The sequence below is a fragment of the Sphaerodactylus townsendi genome, linkage group LG05 (assembly GCF_021028975.2).
Source record: "Sphaerodactylus townsendi isolate TG3544 linkage group LG05, MPM_Stown_v2.3, whole genome shotgun sequence".
Classification (NCBI taxonomy): Eukaryota; Metazoa; Chordata; class Lepidosauria; order Squamata; family Sphaerodactylidae; genus Sphaerodactylus; species Sphaerodactylus townsendi.
Genome location: NC_059429.1, coordinates 10617967 through 10634218, shown reverse-complemented (window position 1 = coordinate 10634218; position 16252 = coordinate 10617967). Strand labels below are relative to the sequence as shown.

The window sequence follows — 16252 nt, the reverse complement described above, 5'->3', positions numbered from 1 at the left end:
AGATGGACTTCTCCTCCATAAATCTGTCCAAGCCCTTTTTAAAGCCATCCAGGTTAGTGGCCATCGCCACCTCCTGTGGCAGCATATTCCAAACACCAATCACACGTTGCGTGAAGAAGTGTTTCCTTTTATTAGTCCTAATTCTTCCCCCCAGCATTTTCAATGAATGCCCCCTGGCTCTAGTATTGTGAGAAAGAGAGAATAATTTCTCTCTGTCAACATTTTCTACCCCAGGCATAATTTTATAGACTTCAATCCTATTCCCCCTCAGACGTCTCCTCTCCAAACTAAGGAGTCCAAACTAACACCTTTCGCTAAGTGACACAGTCACACTGGGGTGAGAATTCAGGAGATCCGCTCAGGGGTTCAGCAATTCTCCAAACGCACCACACACACTCAGGCTTGTGGTTTTGCATCTGAAACATACATCCGCCTGAATCGTTGCACAGAATTTGCAAACCAGGAAAGGTTCAGGAGGCTATTTGCCTAAAGAGATCGGGCCTGCTGTAGAAAGGAACCGCTCAGGTAGATGTGTTTGTGAGGGAATGTGATTCTAATCTATTGCAGTATTCACTGAAGGGACAGTCGTACTTTTACGGCACCGTCGCCTTCTATCGTTGTCATTTCTCTTTCCGTGGTGTTTATCGTATACCAGTGATGGCGAACCTTTTCAAGACCGAGTGCCCTTTTCAACCTTTTCAAGACCGAGTGCCCAAATTGCAATCCAAAACCCACTTATTTATCGCGAAGTGCCGACACGGCAATTTAACCTGAATACTGAGGTTTTCGTTTAGGAAAAATGGTTGGCTCCAAGGCGCACGTTACTCGGGAGTAAGCTTGGTGGTAGTTGGTGGCTTTGCTTTGAAGCGACCGTGCAACTCCTCCAATGGGTGAATCATGACCCTAGGAGGGTTTACTGAGAAGCAAGCCCCATTGCCAGCAACCGAGCTCACTTCCAGGTAAAGAATCGCGCTTTAGTTCTTTGCATGAAAATCAGTGGGGTTTAACAGCGCTTAACAGGGTTGCCTACACTGCTTCCCCAAAACTAGGTCTTAGGTTTAATGCTAATAATCGAGCCCAGTGGCCCAGGCCAGCCTAGATGTGGGGGGGGGGGGCTCTGCGTGTGCCCACAGCGAGGGCTCTGAGTGCCACCTCTGGCACCCATGCCATAGGTTCGCCACCACTGTCGTATACCAAGGGTGTCTAACTCTTGGCGCTTCAGATGTTCATGGACTACAATTCCCATCAGCCCCTCTGGACACCTGTGTTGTAGAGAATTCCAGCTACAAGCTCCCAGACGGGGCTAAAACAAACTGTCCATTCTTGGAAAATGAGCACAAGAGCAAAGTTAGCTCCCAAACCGGTTAGCTCCCTCTCTGTCGGAATAATACCGGAACAGGGGCACATAGCCAAATATCTTGAATTATTAACTGAACCCCAACAGAGATGGATTATCACAAGGGCCAGATCCAATACCTTCCCATCGGCCATTACAAAGGGTTGCTACTTATCCATACCTCTCCAGGATCAGGTTTGTCCGCACTGTAAAAATCAAGTGGAGACCCTTGCTCACATTATTCTTGACTGTCCGAGATATGTGGGCATTAGGAATTTCTCTCCCAGGCTGGCCCTAGACAAATCCGAAAGTGACTCTGACTGTTCTGTTGTGGAGCTTCTGTTAAACAACACAGATGTCATGCTCTTGGAAAAAGTAGCAAAATTTCTTTTACAAGTGACCGACCTTTCTAAGTAATGTATACTGCTATATAGTCTTCCTGTCTGCGCTTTGAATGTACTCTTGATTTGTATTTCAAAAATGCCTGGCAATGCTCTAGAACCTATTTTTAAATGCCCAATAAAGGTTGTTGTTGTTTATTACGAGTGCACAAGCTAATCTGGTTCACCAGATAAGCCTCCACAACTCAAGTGGCAGAGTGGGGAATCAAACCCGGTTCTCCAGATTAGAATGCACCTGCTCTTAACCACTACCCCGCGCTGGCTCTCAGGACGTAAGAACCATATTGGATTAGACCAGGGGTCCATCTCGTCCAGCATCCTGCCCCTTACAGTGATCAACTACTTCATCTGAAGGTCCAGCAACAGGCCATAAAGGCTGAGGCCTTTCCCTGATGCTGCCTCCTGGCAGCGGGATTCAAAGGTTGACTGCTCCTGACTGCGGAGGTTCCCTTTAGCTAGTTGTCGCTGACAGAACGCTCCTCCGTGAATCTGCCTAACCCACCCACCCCCCTTTAAGGCTTTCCCCCCAAGTTTTCAGACTTGTAATCTGCTTTGAATCCCAGGAAAAAAGGTGGACCAGTATCCCAAAACAAGGATCTTTTCTTCATTGTGCTAAAACATTTTTTGGGGGGTGGGGGGTGAAACCTCTAAACCACCCCTTCAGGCACTCTTTTGTCCTTTAAATCTTGCTGCCAACTAAAAGGAGGACTGAAATGGGAGATTCCTCCCACACCTCCAACCCTGGGCCTTTCCCCACTTACCTCTTTTTGTGTGCCACCCCGCGGCCAGCCTGCGTAGAAAAGCCTCTGCAGCTTTTGAACACGGAGAGCTTGTTCCCCACTTGTTTTGCCCTTAACAAAATTACGCGGGGTCCCAGAGCAAGTCTCCCGCAGCAATTGGCATTCTGATTGGCTGGCACGCATGCACGTCATGGACACGCGGAAGCAGCGGCCAGCGGAAAGCGGGTCTCTATTATGATTGGCTGGCACGTTTTCACGTGCACACGTCATCAAAAAAGGCACTGGTCGCGCTGGATTTTACTTTCGACACGTGCTGCAGAGTTGTGGAGCTCGAGTAACGTAATGTGGGGACGTTACCTTGTGCACATGTGCACACGGCTCAATTGTGGTGGTTTTTGCATTGTAAAAGATTTGTCGCCACGTGTCCACGTCATCACATAGCTGCCTGTCGCGTTATTTCTGACGGGGACACACTTCCTTGAAAAAATGGAGAGGCCTGTTGCCTGATTGGTGGGAAGGCTGTACGTCACAGCGAATCACTTTCGCGCAAACATCTAAGTTTCCCACCACCCCGCGGCAAGCGCGGGGCTTCTGGAAAAGTTGCTGTTTGAAGAGCAGCTGATTTGACGCGCGCTAAGGAGCCGGGAGAGCAGCAAATTCGAGGCAGCTGCGCTGTGGCTGCTGGTGCGGTGGGGAGCGTGGAGGATCCCCATGTCTTTTCGAGTGGTTACCCCACGGCATATGGTGAGTGGGGAAAGCCCCCCTGATGCAAAAAAGCCAAACAGTGACGGTCCCTGTGTTAAACATGTCATTTTTGTGTGGGGTGGGGCAATGCTGAACCCTCCAACCCCAAGCCACTCCCCGTGGACAAAAGGGGGCCCTGCTGCCCTTTCACAAGTCACCAGAGGTCTCCCTTGGAATACAGCCAAGTTACAGAGTGAGAGCTAAATATCTCACATCTTTGTCATCCATCATGCATTTATGTTAACACACCTCAACAGCTTCCCATCAGCGGTTACTTTTGGGAGATACCCCCAAATTCCCAAGCAACAGAGACTATGCCGTTGCGGATGTGGATCTCCTGAAACCAAATCTCATATTCTCCTGGAATGTCATCTTCATAGTAACCGGCACGTGATTTTAATCCACGCTTTGTGACTTCAAAGGCTTAATTACTTTAAATTCCAGACCGCTCCCTTTTTGTTCAGCAATTGCAGCTCATCGATTACCTCGGCAGCGGCTAAGTTCTTGGAAAACATTTTAAAAGACCAATATTTAAATGTTCTAAATGTAAATATATTTGCAATGTTATATGCCATTAAAGGTTGAATTGAATTGAAGTCCCCAGAGGTCGACTCTCTGCCCCCCGCCCCATAAACAGAACGGCTCACTTGGAATTTTGCGGTTTTTATTAGAAAGGTTTACAAAGTGGTGTTAAACAAGTTGCTATGTACAATGTCTACATGGTTTCGTTATTATTACCGTCCAGTGTTAAACAGCCCATAGGGTGGAGGCAGGGAAGAGGAAATTGGGGGGGAGGGGGAACAGAAGGAAAACCTGTGGTGTCTGTGGATGATATAATGGGGGGGGGGGAAGGGGAGAGAGGGAATGGTGCCCCAAAGGCTCCGCTGAGATAATGTCAGCCTTCAGGCAGCGGGGGAAAGAGGAAATGTCACAGCCGCACAGCCAGCAAAATTCACCCGCTGAGCCTCGCTTCAAGGAGGGCATTGGAAAACAGGCTTTCCTCTTGTGCAGGGAACGGGCATCGTGAGGGAGTGCACGGCCAGGCTACTACGTCGGTCTCGCCAAGCCGCAAGTCCTTGAACGTCCGAGGTGGTGCAAACAAGTGCACACTTCAGACAGTACAATTGGGCTTGTGGTTGTACTGCAGGTGTGGTTAATAAGGTGACCCTGTGCGGCGTTCTCCGTACGAGACCGCGCTCACGCCAACGGCAAAGAGAAGACACAGCAAGAGGAAGAGAGCTCCATCCTCTTTGTCTTCCTGATACCGAGCGAAGGATTGCTACTGCCGCGCAGTATCTGCACCCCAGGTGGAGAAAAATGAACCCAATTTCTAGCTGAGAACCCTGGCAAAAAGTAATATGAAGAAAATGAGAGACCAGGAGACATCAAAGGGGTGGGGGAGAATGAGAGAGAGAGAGAATGGGAGAGAGAGAGAGAGAGAGAGAAATCACACACACAATGTGCCCCCTGGCTAATTCCTATGGGTTTTAAGTTGGCTCTGGGAATGAAATGGCTGTCCTGTAATTGGAAAGAAATGGGCTATGGCAGGGATCTGCAACCTGTGGCTCTCCAGATGTGCATGGACTACAATCCCCATCAGGCCATGCTGGCAGGGGCTGATGGGAATTGTAGTCCATGAACATCTGGAGACCCACAGGTTGCAGACCCCTGGGCTAGGGCAGCCGAGTGTTCCCGGTACTGTATATCTTCACATACCTCATCTCCTTCTCTTAGGACATAGGTGTCAAATTCGCGGCCCTCCAGACGTTATGGACTACAGTTCCCATCATCCCCTGCCAGCATCGTGATGGCAGGGGATGATGGGAATTGTAGTCCATAACATCTGGAGGGCTGCGAGTTTGACACCTGTGTCTTAGGAGGAGGGAGGACTGGAGACCCGTAGCGCCGGATGAACATTTCGGGCCCCCTCTGAAAGACACCCTGTCCCTAAACTGCTGTAACAGACAGGGCACAACTGCGGATTGAAGCCCGCCCCCATTCCCCCTCCCTGGGCGTTCCTGTACCAGCTGCAGGTTTCCAGGGCCTGGAGAAAACAGGTTGGCTGAATTCTTCACTGCTCCCGTTCTGACTCCCATTTCGGGGAACGTAACTCTGTGGGCCAACCAGACTCTGAGGCCAAAGAGGTGAGCCCTGCATTGAACAACCAAGCAGGAGAAGAGGCTGGAAGATGCTAGTTCGGAACTGCTGCAGATCAAGGGGGGGGGGGGGATACATGAAGCTTGCAGGGAGTGGCCCCCTTGATTTGCCCACTGCCCCTTTTCCCCTCCAGGGAAACTCCGACCCCGACCCTCCCATCTCACACGTGGCTCCAGTGAGCATGGCTACTGAGGCCGCTGTGCGTCATGAGCTCTTTCAATGCACGTGGGAAAAACCATAGAGGTTTTGAGTCCGGTGGGGAAAGAGGGGCTCGCGCCCTTAAACAGCCAGCGCCTCCTAAAAGCCCCAGTTAGAACCAACCGGAAAACGAGCTTCGATGGGAGGCACCCCCCCTGGCCCTGAGGAGCTGAAGGAAGCGGGTGGGGGAAAAATGACTGCTGGGGGAGGCGGTGGCTGTAGAGCCCTCCCCTTTCAGAAAATGCAAGAAGAAGGGGGGATGTGTTCACCAATGCTGGGCGCAGATGCCTTTGGCTGGCAGGTCTGGCCTCGTCTTCCAGAAGGTCAGCACGGATACCACCCCCTTGGCTTCCGAGTCTGACCAACTTGAGGGCAACGCTTGTGCCCACCTAATGCTGAAATTGGCACCAGGGCCAACCCTGAGGGGGGGGGGGCAGGTCGTTCCAGCTGCTGGTCAGGAGGATAGGCTGTTTCCGTGCCCCCCCCCCCAACCCCGGCCGCCTTCAATGGGGCAGCAAAACCTCCCCCTTTGCTGAACTCGGGTGTTCAAATGCGGCACCAGCCAGAGGATTCGTGCTGGCGCGGCCCATGAGAATTTATTTTAGCAAGCGCTCAACCCCAGGCAGGGATCTGCCGTCTCTCTCGCGCCTTTTGTGGCCTGAAGCCCCCCGCCCCACTCGACGCGCGCTCCTCCTGATGAGACCGGCCCAGGAGCTACTGCAGTCTGCCCCAGATCTCACTCCTTCCAGGCAGTTTAGGTCTTCCCCACCTTTCCCCCCCACCAACCCCCAAATCCCCTCTGTCCATGTTCCCAACGGACTCGGATGCTGCAGGCGTCTCCTGCAGGAACGTCCTTTGGAACTGGCCAAATTAAATTAGAAGCTTTCTTTTCAAATCCATAAATAAAAACGGGAGGGGAGGGGGAAGAGAAACAGTGCTCGAGAGCCCCCGCACCTGTCAGCTGGGCCTCGTGGGGTCTTGGTCCCAGCCCGCGCGACCGGAGAGGGCAGGTGCCCAATCAGTGTGCCAGCAGCAGCTCCCTCCAGGCACCCAGGGATTCCTCTGGGCATGGAAGGGGAAGGCAGAGAGGCACCCATTGCAGGAACTCAGGAAGGCTGCTCCGGAGACCTCTATTGCACTGTGCCCAAGCCGTGGAAGGTGAAGCCACGCGGCAAAGTCACCGCTTCACTTTTGAGTCTTCTTTGATCTTCCAGATCATCAGCTCCATGCAGGCTCGGGCGTCCTCACTGGAGTCATGACCTTCCACTGGCAAAACGAGAAACGGGAATATTAGAAGAAGGAGGAGGAGGAGGAGGAGGAGTTGGATTTATATCCCCCAGTTCCTCTCCTGTTAGGAGACTCAAAGGGGCGTACAAACTCCTTTCCCTTCCCCCCTCACAACAAACACCCTGTGAGGTGGGTGGGGCTGAGAGAGCTCAGAAGAGCTGTGACTAGCCCAAGGTCACCCAGCTGGCGTGTGTGGGAGTGCACAGGCTAATCTGGATTCCCCAGATAAGCCTCCACAGCTGAGGTGGCAGAGTGGGGAATCAAACCCGGTTCCTCCAGATTAGAGTACACCTGCTCCTAACCACTACGCAACTGCTGCTCCTATTAGCTCTCCTGTGGCAAGCAATGGACTCCTCGAGGCGAGCAAGTTCGTGATTTGTAAAGAATATGCATGTGGCACTTCATAGCAGCGCCCCTGCTGGAAGGGGAGGATAACTGATCTTACCATGACTCTCTTGATATCGGTGTGACAGACGTGACAAACACTTGTCACATGACCCGATAAGGGGGAGTGGGTGGGAATATGTTATGCAGAGGAATATGTCTACTCCCCTCTGGCATCCTCGAGTCTTAATTTTAAGGAAAACCACTTCCAAAGCACTCCTCCTCTCCATAGCGTCTGCTCCCCACCCTCACACAGAAGAGTTTGGATGTATATTCCCCCTTTCTCTCCTGTAGGAGACTCAAAGGGGCTTACAATCTCCTTGCCCTTCCCCCCTCACAACAAACACCCTGTGAGGTGGGGCTGAGAGAGCTCCGAGAAGCTGTGACTAGCCCAAGGTCGCCCAGCTGGCGTGTGTGGGAGTGCACAGCCTAATCTGAATTCCCCAGATAAGCCTCCACAGCTCAGGCGGCAGAGCTGGGAATCAAACCCGGTTCCTCCAGATTAGATACACGAGCTCTTAACCTCCTACGCCACTGCTGCTCCTACATACGCACACAAAGACCAGTAAAAGACAGCAAGGGGTACACCTAAGCCCTCTTCATTGCTGAATGGGTTCATTTTGGTGTATTTGGTACTGAAAAAAATCAGAGGTCTGTTGGAAAGGCACTGATGCCAAATTCTGTCCAAGAACAAGGCAATCATTAGTGGGGCCACACTCCAAATCGATTTAATAAGCAAACTTTTATAAGCAAAATGCTGGCCACAGATGTGGGTGAAACATTAGGACAGGGGTCTGCAACCTGCGGCTCTCCAGATGTTCACAGATTACAATTCCCATCAGCCCCTGCTGATGGCCATGCTGGCAGGGGCTGAGGGGATTTGTAGTCCACGAACATCTGGAGAGCCGCAGATTGCAGACCCCTGCGTTAGGAGCTAAAACTGACAAGACCACAGCCACCTAGCCCAGAAAGCCTATAACGGCCAGTTGATTCTGACCACGAAAGACTTCGACAATACAAAATTAACAAGCTCCAGTTCTGTGAACCATTTTCTCGACCTTTGTGCACGGTGCTTGCTGGGCGACCCTGGGCCCGTCAGACGCTGTCGGCTTGGTCTACCCTGCTGGGTCGCTGATAGGATAAAAATGGAGAAGAGGGATACTGTGTGTGTGTGTGTGTGTGTGTACGTGTGTGTGTACGTGTGTGTGAAACAAATATCCTGGCAGAAGGGCACTTCCTCTAAAGGTGACCGAGTTCTAATTTTAATCACCCACGATATTTTAATCAGTTTTCTTTTCCTTCCCCTTTTTATTGCTTCCCATTAGCACACAGAAGCGTGGGAGTGTCTCTTATTTAACTGCTCTCTCGTTTTGAAATCCAAGTGACCAGATCCTCATTTTGAAACTGTAACATCCAGTCTGTGGGATGCTACCACACTGTTTTCATTTTATGGCTCTTGAACTGGGAAATCCAGTTTTACTACACAGCATGCTGTATGTCCAAATATTCTACTGGTCTTTTAAGGCCAGTTAAGGCCAGTTTTAGACTTTTTCGTCTGAAACTCAAATCGGTCTCCCACACTCGCCGATGAACCAAGAGAGAAAATGAGTGGCCACGTTAGGGCCCCCAGTTTTCTTGGGATTTGGGATAACTTTTCGTGCAAGAATGCAGGCCTTTTTGAAGATGAAGAAAATGGGAAATGTTAAAACTCTACAGGAGTTAGAAGCGCCCCCCCCGCCTCCTCCGCTCCCCCCGTCTCACCGCTGTCCTGAATGATGCGCTTGAGGTAGTCGGCCATCAAGGTGCGCAGCGCCCGTTTGTAAGGCATGCCCAACCGATGGGGAAAGACGACAGCCGTGTCCACCACCGTGCTGTGGAGGAGCTGGAGGAGGGAAGACAACGCAACACAACACACTGGTCATTTCTACGTCACAAAGCCCGTCCGGACAGTTGGAAGTCACGGATGGATCGCAGAAAAAAGTTAAGTGATGATTAGTGGTTTCAAAGATGAGCGGATTGTAATTATAAGACTTCACAGAGAAAAGTGTTTCAATTATCAGCAGTGGTTATTATGTTGGAATGATGGAGCCCCAAGAAATTTTAAGGGTAGTCGGAACTAGATTATTTGACCAAGAGTAGCAATTGTATATGAGCCAAGCAAGAACAACATGTTCCCCTTTGTTTTTGGGGATCAATCTAATGGCTGGAAAAATGGCCTCATACCTAGTGCATATCACTGATCCTAGGCAATGTTGGGTCTTTACCACCAAAAACTGCACCAAAGTCTCTTTATGATACCAGCCAGGTTTGGTGAAGTTTGGGTCAGGGGATCCAAAGTTATTGACCCCCAAAGGGGGTGCCCCATCCCCCATTGTTTACAATGGAAGCTAATAGTAGATTTTCCATTTCTGATAATATCCCTCTTAAAATCTAAGTTGGGTTACATTTGGACATACAGATGAGGAGGAGGAATCCAGTTTTGAAGGATTTTAACTCTTGTGTTTTAGCTTGGTTGCTGATTGAGCTAAGGTTTTTGTACTTTTAAAGTTATTGTTGAGATCATATTGTTCTTGTTGACCCTCTTTTCCACTTACAGAGCTAGTTTACTGTTTTTCTTTGAAATAAATATTCAAAAACATTTAACCTACTGATGCCTCGATTAACGTAATTTTATTGGTATCTATTTTTATTTTTGAAATTTACCAGTAGCTGCAGCATTTCCCACCCCTGACTTATATGTGAGTCAATAAACTTTCCCAGTTTTTTGTGGTAAAAATAGGTGCCTCGACTTATACGCGGGTCGACTTATACACGAGTATATACGGTACCAAAAACACATTTTTAGGTGAATAAACATAGTGTTTAATGCTGAAAACAGCAACAAACAATAACACTAGGACCAGCTTCAGAGCCAGTGGACCAATGTCGCACCCGAAAGCTATCCAAAGAGGTCTGTTTCTGACGCCTCTTTAAGATTTGTCTGAAATGGGGCAAGACATTGTCATTAAACAAGTTGCAGACACGGCCTGCAACAGCTTTGTCCGGGTGATTTTTCTCCACAAACCCCTGCACCTTCCTGCAAATCGATGAAAACCGAGACAAATTTTTCACTGAAAAAAATTGATGAAAACCGAAACAGATGAAAACTGAAGTTTCACTGCATTCTGAAAGACGTTGTGACTGCTTTTGGACAGAGAGAAACTGTGCAGCACTGTTTACTGGAATGCGGAACCTTTCGCAACATCAAGGATTTGCGGATTACTCCCATTTTCTGTGATAACGAGGAGCTGTCAACAGCCCAGAAGGTTTGGAAGCTCTTGGCAGGCATGGATTTAGGAGTCACGCTGGCTGCAGCCAAATTTTTTGCTTTATGAATTGAAATTCAAAGGGCCTCGAGCATGGAAATGGGATGTTATTTACTTCTATTTTATTTTTTATTTTTACTTTTATTTCTATTTTACTTCTATTCAGACGCCCTCACCTATTGACCTTGCTATCTTCATTGTTACTCACATGCTACATACTTCATTGTTACTCACATGCCAGGCTACTTCTATTCAGATGCCCTCACCTGTAGTCGACCCACGTGGTCAGCGTAAGAACGAGACGAGACGCGGAGATAACATCTGGTGGAGATCGCCAGCAGCGGGAGCCCGGAGGTCCGTGTTCCTAGCGAGTCTCCCGCGTGCTGGTTCCTGGCACCTTTTATTGTTACTCTATCGGGGGCGTGTAGGAGGGAGGACCGGGGGGAGTTCCGGGAGAGCGGGAGGCCGGGAGATCATCATGTGATGCATGATCTCACCTGGCTACGTGCGGAGAGGAGCGTAAGCGTCTGAGCCTAATCCTCACCTGGGGGCAAGACCATTGTCCCTGCGCCCGGTGATTGAGCCAGACAGTTCATGACCCGTGACTCATGGGGGATGAGGAGTGGGGGTGCGGTGCGACCAGAAGGCCGTAGGTCCGTTGGCGTCCCAACGTTCTACCACGGTGCTGCTGGGTCAGCAGTGCATTACTACATCTCCTCCTTTTTTACATTTTAGAAAAAAGGGGGACCGAAATGCTAAGGGGCGATTTAGAGGGACGCTTGTCTCCTCCGCCGTCTGGTCAAGCTGACTGAGCTGCTTGTGTAACATTAGAACTTGGTTGCGGGGTAAGGGGAATTCGAGGGGCTTCTTACACACGTTACAGGCAATATTAGACACACATTGAACGAAACAAGATCCGATAATGAGGCACACAATTAAACCAATGCAGAGCTGTACAATAGCACTCAACCATCCTCCCGGCAGCCAGCTCCAGAGGGCTGACCACCACTGGGGCAAAACATCATATTTCAGATTAGATACAACTTCTTGCAGCTCACGTACTTTCATATGAATCAATTGGGAATTATCAGAAAGATTAAAACAACACATATTATGTACATTCTCACAACCTTGGTGATGTAATAACAATAAGTAATCAATAGCGGCACGATTGTCTAGGGTCGCTTGACGAAGTTCCTGCTGCTCGGAGGCCAGAGCATCCAGAGCAATGGAGGTAGAGTTGATGGACTTCGCAAGGGCACAGGCCAGCCGGCCAATAGTCTTAGCATTGTAAGAAGCGAGTCCGGGGACTCCCACTAGGGAAGTCGCGAGGGAGACGAACTCCGCTTCGGAGAGGGCGACCGCGTCGCTCCGACAGGAGGGGTCGAAAGGCAGAGCGGAGCGGCGGCGGCGGCGTCCGGGCTCCCGGGGTGGAGCCTGGGGTAGAACGATGGTGAGGCGACTGAGGCAACAAAGAGTTCCGGCAGGGAGTCGGGCGGGAATGTAATTAAACGTTCTCTCCCCGCAGGTCCAGAACCAGCCCCTGGGGAGCAGGATGTTTCCGAACACGGGGGGAATGTCCTCCATGTGTGTGCAGTTCCAATTGGCCGAGCCGACGAATGGGCCCGGGTCGGTTCCCCGTTTGGCTGCGCCGGTGATGCGGGCGCAGGTGTTGGATTCGTGGTTAGCGACAGTCTTGGTGACAAGGGAGAGAGCGCCAGCCGGGAGGGTTTGGACGATGGGTCCCCAGTCGGCGCTCATAGAGTACCTGATAGATGAGGCATTCATGAAGGGGCTTAGCCCAGACTCCGCTAGGAAGTCTCCGGGCGCTTTGCAGACGGGGAGCAGGCAGGAGCTTAGCAGGCTCCCGACTCCTAGGTACTGGCCCAGGCAGAAAGATGAGACGTTGGCAGCGGCAGCAAACTGCTCCCAGATGTTGGTCTGGTGAAAGCTCGTCAGGGGGTGGCCGATCGCCATCGGCAGGAGGCAGCAGAGCAGGCAAAGGATGGTGGTCGCCGAGTTGGCGGTGATGATCGCAAAGAGAGCGGCACAGAGGTTCTCGGGTGTCTCGGGGTGGTCTTGCTGGCGCAGCAGCTCTAGGGCTTGGCTGGTGGTCGCCTTGACGTCTCCCCAGGTCATTCGGGTCTTTGGGCGTTGGCGACGGCGTTCCTGTTGAGACCGCTGGGCGGGATCCTTTAGAGAGATGTGTTCCATCTCCGGGATGGGGTTGGTTTCCTCCTGGCGCCATTCCATGGGCTGGCCTGTCATGGCGAGTCGGAGTCCTCAGGGACCTGTAGGAAGAGGGACTGAAACACACCCCCTTTCCCCAGGTTATGGGGGGGGGGCCGGGTCCCGCCAGGCTCAGTTCTAGAGCGGATGGCGGGAGATCGGGTTTTTGTTTGAGTTGGGGTTTAGAGTTTAATATAAGAAGGCTTGTTTTGCAGCCTGTGAAGGTTGCTTTTAATGCAATCCTCCTGGGGGCCGCCTACTCCTCTTTCTTTAATTGTTTGACAGGGAGGGCAGGAGGTAGGCGACCCTGGTGGGAATTGGCTTCAGAGCGTCATCAGGGTGCGTCAAGGCGAGGGTCCGAGCCTCGAGGGGGGAGGGAGCAGGCGGGTCCTGGGGGGATTGTGGGTATGCATGCTTAATCAGCAACACAAAGGGGGCTTTGGAGGCGCCTTTTGGGGGGATGGGTGCATCCGGGGAATGAAGCAATCAGGCGATTAGAGGCAGATTCCTCGCACACACAAAGGAAAAAAAGGGGGGGGGGTTCTTTGCAAGGGATTTGCACTTACCGTGACCTTGGTGGCTAACGCAGGAAGCTGGATGGTGCTAAAATTTTTTGATCGAATTATCTTGGGGAATTGCCGCCCGCCGAGACCGCTCCTTAAGGGGCGGTTTCGGCTGAGCGCCTGGCCTTTAACGTGGTACTGATAAAGTTGCCAGGCGCTGGGCAGCCATAACCCAAACGGGTTTGGGTATTAGGGGCATAATGGTGGCAGCCCCTTTTTAAACTGGGGCCTGTCCTGACAGTGCTGCGGTATCAGGACGGGCCCAGATTTTAATCCAGGGAGGGCCAGTCAGCCAATTGGCCCTCCCGCCTCTACTGGTCGAAAAAACAGAAGGAGAGGAGGAGGGGAGAGGGAAACAGTTTTCTTACGGAAATTTGAAAATAATTTTCGGAAGGCAAGATTGGGATCAATGATCTGTGACGGCTTTACCCATCCCAGACCAGAGTCGTTTTGACCTGACTCATGAGGTCCCTTCCCCAGAGATTGACATGGATGTCTAAAACGATGGGGCGGACTGTGAGCTGCCGCTCGAGTCCTGGGCTGTTGACCGTGAGCGGGCGGATGCTCCGTCTCGCGGTTTGTCTCCCCCCCCCCCCCCCGATGTGCGGGCAAGCCTCGGTCGGCCACTGGTCGGGCCACTCGGCTGCTCTGATGACGGTAACATCAGCGCCGGTGTCCACCAGGCCCTTGAACATACATCCTTCTATGGCGAGCTCCAGGTATGGGCGGGAGCTCCCGATAGGCGTCTCCACCGCTGCGACGGTGGTGTAGGCTGCGCCATGTTGGCTGCTGGGGCTTGTAGCCTTTATTGGGTCGGCAGCGGGCAGCGCATGGGGCAAGAGAATCAACTGAGCGCAGCTGGCTCCGGCAGGCAACTCCTGTGGGATGTTTGTCCAGACTTGGAGATGGATGGGTCCTTGGTGCGTGGAGTCGATCACTCCGGGGACGATGAACAGTCCCTGTTCAGCGGCAGAGGCCTTTGGCAGCACTAGCCCAATAGTCCCAGTAGGGATGGGCTCGTCATACTGGGTTGGGGTGACAAGAACCTCGTGGGGGAACTTAAAGGAGATGGGCTGGGTGCATGCGAGCGAGATGCCACGAGAGGGGGGTGGTTTTGGCAGGGGCCTTGGTGTTTGGGTCTGCTCTAGTATTCTCCTCCTTGGGCCTGGGCTGGGGAGACGCCCGGGCGGGAGTTTCCCGACGGGCAGTCGTTTCTCCAGTGGAAGCCTTTCTGGCATCGTGGGCACCGGGTTTTAGGTGGCCTTCTCCTCCTGGGGGAGGACCCTCCTCCATCGGGGTTGTAGGCCCCCCCACCGGGCTGCCTACACTCCCTTCGGAAGTGTCCGGGTCTGCCGCAGTTAAAGCAGTCATCCTGAGGCTGCCTCCCGCCGGTGGAGAGTGCTGCGGCGAGGAGGCTAGCTTGGTGGGCGGAGGATCCGATGTCCTGGCAAGCCTTAAGCATGTCGGCCAGTTCGGGATTTTTGCCCAGGCCCGTGATTGCCCTGCGGCACTCCGTGGAGGCGTTCTCTTTTGCGAGGCGCATGAGGAGCTCGTTTTGGGCCTCTTCGCTATCTACCTGCCTCTTGAGCGCTTCCTGGAGCCTGTTCACAAACTCGGCATAGGGCTCTTGGGGTTTTTGCCGGATGGTGGAGAAACTCTGGGTGGGCTGGCCGGCGTTGGGAACCTTGACGAATGCCTTATAGGCGCACTCAGAGGCGACCGTAAGGGTGGCCTCAGGCAGGACAATCTGATCGTTGGGGTTGGCAAAGGCATCGAAACCGTAAAGCTGAGCGGCTGTGTAGGCGCCGCCGGAGGCGGCTCCCCTGCTGATGCACTGCTGGCGGAACTCGCTTTCCCAGATCACAAATTGTGCAGGGCTCAGGAGCATGCGAAAGGTGGTTTTCCAGTCGTCCGGAACCATTAGGTGATTCCTCGCGATTGCCTCCAGCATGCCTCTCACGTAGGGGCTAGTGATTCCTACGTCTCGCATCGCTTTGCGGAGCTCAGTGAGGATGTTATAGTTTAAAGGGCGGTACTCGACAACCCGCCGAATGACGCCACCCTCCCCCTCGGTATCTGTGAAATGGACGGGGCATAATGCAAGAATATCGGCATCGTCTTCCGTCAGGGTTTCTTTCTTCTGCAGATCGTGGCTAATACGTTCTGCGAGAGTTTTGAAACCCGCGCCATTACGTGGCGCTGACGGAGGTGCAGTGGCTTCGGAAAATGAAGGCGGAGCAAGGGGAGGGGGCGGCTGAGCCGCGGGAGAGTTTGAAACGGGTGAAGGAGCAAGGGGGGCAGAAGGAGGACAGGCGTCCAATTTAGTGGATAGAGAAAATTCCGGGGTTGAAATTGAAGGTGAAAGATCGAAAGGAGGGCGGCCTACAGCAAGGGAGCCATAGGTCTGCAGGCTGATGGCGACATAACATTGTCTCCACGTCAGTAGCAGTGACATCGGCGCGCGAGGCTCTGTGCGAAGAGTGCGCCCGATGTTTTCCCAGTCCTTAAGATTCAATGTCCCCCCCTCTGGGTACCATGGACACTGAGCTTCAATCTCCTCAACCAATTTGCGCAGCTCCCTTCTCTTTACGGGGACCCTGCCGCATTTCGCTAACGCTTTCAGTTCGTCAACGTGCTTGTCATAAGCCCTGCTTTTGCAAGCTCCCATACTCACCGGTGTTCCGTCGGACGAGAGAGTGCCCTAGGACGCGTGTCTCTGGATGCGCCGATCCAGAGGACAGGCGATACCGAAACGGTGGTCCCTGGATGCGCCGATCCAGCGGACTTCGGTATCGCGGCCCTTCCCCAGGCGACGGTGAGCAGGGTGGAGGTTCGAGGATTCCCGGGTTTCGGCACCAGCTTGTAGTCGACCCACGTGGTCAGCGTAAGAACGAGACGAGACGCGGAG

At 52.4% G+C, this 16252-nt stretch overlaps 1 long non-coding RNA gene across 1 annotated transcript; it reads right to left on the bottom strand.

Moving 5' to 3' along the window:
- Positions 1-3868: 3868 nt before the first annotated feature.
- On the bottom strand, positions 3869-9130 carry LOC125432531. Its single transcript, XR_007244488.1, has 2 exons — positions 9009-9130; positions 3869-6842 (listed from the first exon to the last, which is right to left on the bottom strand). It is a non-coding gene; the product is annotated as an uncharacterized LOC125432531 (long non-coding RNA).
- Between the last annotated feature and the right edge of the window lie 7122 nt (positions 9131-16252).